General features: G+C 44.3%; 1 pseudogene; it reads right to left on the bottom strand.

Annotated features, from left to right (window-relative positions):
• Window positions 1-1034: 1034 nt before the first annotated feature.
• Window positions 1035-1817, bottom strand: LOC101596993 (annotated as a pseudogene).
• Window positions 1818-3660: the final 1843 nt, after the last annotated feature.

The following is a 3660-nucleotide window of genomic DNA, read 5'->3' as shown; positions in this document are numbered from 1 at the left end:
CAGCACACAGAACAGCACCTGGCCCCCAGGAAGCATTCAATAAATATTTGTTGAATGAAGAATGATGGGCTAGCAATACACGGTCATGCCTCTAAAGAACTGCTACATAATACATGAATCCTATACATTATTACCTGAGATGACAGAAACACCAACACACCCTTGGTGACTCGCAAGGCCTCCCCAAGATCATGGGGCACACCCCACTGCATCACAGAAGGAGGCTGAGGTGACTCTGGAGGGAGGCAAGTTCCCTCTTGGCTTTCTTTGTCCTCCCTATTTACATTCAGCTATTTAAAAAAAAAATTCAAGTTAAAGACACATGATGCAGCCACTAGAAAAATCAGTCTAACATAGAGACACAGTGATCAGCAGAGCCCGCAAAACTCAAGAAAAGCTCCAGGCCACGTATGCCAATGAATTCTGATAGGTTGTGAGTGGATATGATGATTCACCTAAACTCTAGGAAGGTGTGGGCTTTATGGTACTCTGAAACTATGAGGTAAAATGGGTTCAGAAGTTAATGGGACACATGGAAAGCAATGTCAGTGCTGTCAAGTGGCAACGTCAGATGTACCAGAACTCAGTCTTCACAGGCACTGTCCATCTTCAAATGTATTGACCAGTGGGCTTGAATTGAGAGGAAAGGGCACGAGCTCCCAAGGGGAGCATCTGGGGTTGCTTGTAAGCACAGCACAGCACAGACAGGTGGTGACTCAGGTTGGGCACTGCTCATAGGTTTTGAGAACTATTTCAACTACTGAGGCATAGTACCAGAATCCCAGAAATCACCATACCCATGACAGACACACCCCAGGGTGCATACAGAGGGATTCTATGTTCAGAATCAAGTTGTGGGATACAGTTGGCATGAACCAATGAAAGAGAACACCAACCTCACCTTGCCTGCCTCAGAAAAACACGTTCTGCTGGGGACTGCTGGAAATGTTCCTGGGGTCAATGCAGGTGGATACAGGGTTTCCTTTCTAGTGGCACTTACGGGTTTGAAGATTTTTAATGCATAGTAAAATGTATTATATAACTGATATTTGGAGATGGTTTCTATCCTTGTTGTGTACTCTCTGGTGGATACAGAGGCTTGTACTTTGATTGAAAGCCTTGCCACATTCATCACACTTAAAAGTTTTCTCCCCTGTGTGCACTCTCTGCTGGATGCAGAGGCTGGAGCTCTGACTGAAGGCCTACCCACTCCCACAACACCTATAGGGCTTCTCCCCTGTGTGCACTCTCTGATGGATACAGAGGCTGGAGCTCTGGCTGAAGGCCTTCCCACACTCGTAACATTTATAGGGTTTCTCTACAGTGTGGACTCTTTGATGCATGCAGAGGCTGGAGGTGTGCTTAAGAGCTTTCCCACACTCTTCACATTTGAAGGGCTTCTCCCCAGTGTGAACTCTCTGGTGCATGTAAAGGTCAGAACTATTACTGAAGCCCCTTCCACACTCACTGCAGACATAGGGCTTCTCTCCTGTGTGGACTCTCATATGGATTTGAAGATGGGAGCTCCAATTGAAGGCTTTGCCACACTCATAACATTTATAGGGCTTCTCCACTTTGTGGATTTTCTTGTGTCTATTAAGTTTGGTTGTTGTTCTAAAATCCTTACCACAATCATCACACTTAGAAACCTCTCCTGTGTGGTCTTGCCAATGAATATGAAGTTCTGATATATGAAAAGAGCCCTTATTGCACTTGTCACATTTATGGGGTTTCTCAGCTGTATGAATTTTCTGATGCAAAAAAAGATCTACTCTCTCAGAGAAAAATTCTCTGCACATGGGGCACTCGTAGATCATTTTTCCTATTTGGTATCATGACTTAAGAGGAGAAAATGGCCTTACAACTACTAACTCCAGGACGGCTACTTCATAAAGTCTCTTATCTGGTCATCTTGGCAGCTTACCATCAGCCTAAGCTTCTCCCTGCCTATCTTTCTGTGGAAGGTTTCTTCCTGCGTAGTGTTCCCCACTCAGTGTTCTTACTGAGTGCCATTGACTTTCTTTTTTTTTTTTTTTTAATTTGATTTATTAGTTTTCTTTTCATCAAATACAGGCAGTTTGGTACCATTGTTTAGGCTCATCTATGATCTGTCCCCTCCCATTAGACCCTCCTTGTTAATGTAAATGGGTCGTGCACTGTGGGGTTAGTCCCCAGTTATTGGTATGATAAATGTCTCTGCATATCATGACCCAACACCCTGACATTCTTTCCGCCCCCTCTTCCGCAAAATTTCCCTGAGCCATGTTGGGTTCATTTTTGGTCTGCTTCAGTGCTGAGGTGTTGGGGGCCTCTGAAGCTCTGGCTCTGATTTGGTAGGAGTTTATTTTTCTCTGCGTTGGTCTCCTTCCCCTTTGTGCTGGTATCCGGTTCACAGGAAAACATCACCCTTGCTTGTTTCACCAATTGTCCTTAGTTTCAGTTGGGCCCCTTTTGAGGTATGTTGGGGCAGCTCTCTCCATAGGATCTGCATCTATCTGAAAAAGAGAAGCAGATTCTCCAACGGAGAGTAAGTTAGCACCAAGAAAATTGAAACAACACTTACTTTTTTGATAGACAGATTGATAGGTGTAGGCCCTCTTGTTCCCCATGATTGATGGTAGCTTAATATTGTAGAGTGGGCTTGTGTTTGGGTATGGTTCTGACTTGTTTCCCAGCTCCAGCTATGGGTGTAGTACCACTGAGTGGATCAGTTAGCCAAACCAAGTGTAGTTGGTTCCTCACCATGGCTGTGTGCCACTGTTGCACTTGTGTGGGCATCACGTCAGGTTATTTGTTGCTAATTAGATTAGACAATGAGTTGCTTGGACAGATATTGGTCGTTTCCCCCAGTCGCCCATGTAGCGCCTTCTGGCACTAGACACACTGACTGGGGACTGACTCTCTCCTGGCAAGAGTGAGCAAAAACCCAGGCTGCTTACAACTGCCCCAGGCTGCCTTGGATTTGCATTAAGCTAGATCCCAGGCTGCTCCACCCACCTACCTGCCCATACACTGACATGGGTAGACCACAGCGCAAAAGAAATAACACGAAAAATAAAATGGAAGAAAATCCAGACAGATCACCCAGTCCAACAAGGATCACAACAAACCAAAACATAGAAGAGTGTTTAGGATCAGAACATCAAGTGGAAGCTATGAGCAATGCAACCCTGACCAACCTACTGCTAGAACTTGCAGGAAAGCTACAAAGGACAGATAATCGTGTGGATGCTACCATCACTAAGCTAGAGCAATATGATAAGACACTGGAAGGAATTCAAAGAGAACTAAGAGAGTTGAGGGAGAGTGAAAAAAAAGAGGACCTTAAAAATCAGCTGGCCACAGTAAATGAAACATAAAGAAATGCAGGGGTGATTTCCAAGAATCATCAAGAAAATCAGAAAATAAGACAAAAAGGGAGCTGGACAGAGCAATGGAAGTGATACATAGGAAAGTAGTAGAAAATGCAAACATTATTGAACAAGTCCAAAACTCACTAGAGGCTCCCAAGAATAGAGTCAGCAAAGTGGAAGACAGGATGATCTGGAAGACAGGATAGAAGAAACAGTTCAAGAGTCCAAAAATTTCAGTAAGTTCAAAAGTACCTGAGAACAGAACATGAGAGAATTGTGGGATACACTTAAACGTCCCAATATCAGA

Source organism: Jaculus jaculus, chromosome 8, assembly GCF_020740685.1.
Source record: "Jaculus jaculus isolate mJacJac1 chromosome 8, mJacJac1.mat.Y.cur, whole genome shotgun sequence".
NCBI classification, from domain to species: domain Eukaryota; kingdom Metazoa; phylum Chordata; class Mammalia; order Rodentia; family Dipodidae; genus Jaculus; species Jaculus jaculus.
Note: the sequence above shows the minus strand (reverse complement) of the source record. Positions and strands in the feature narration are given on the sequence as shown.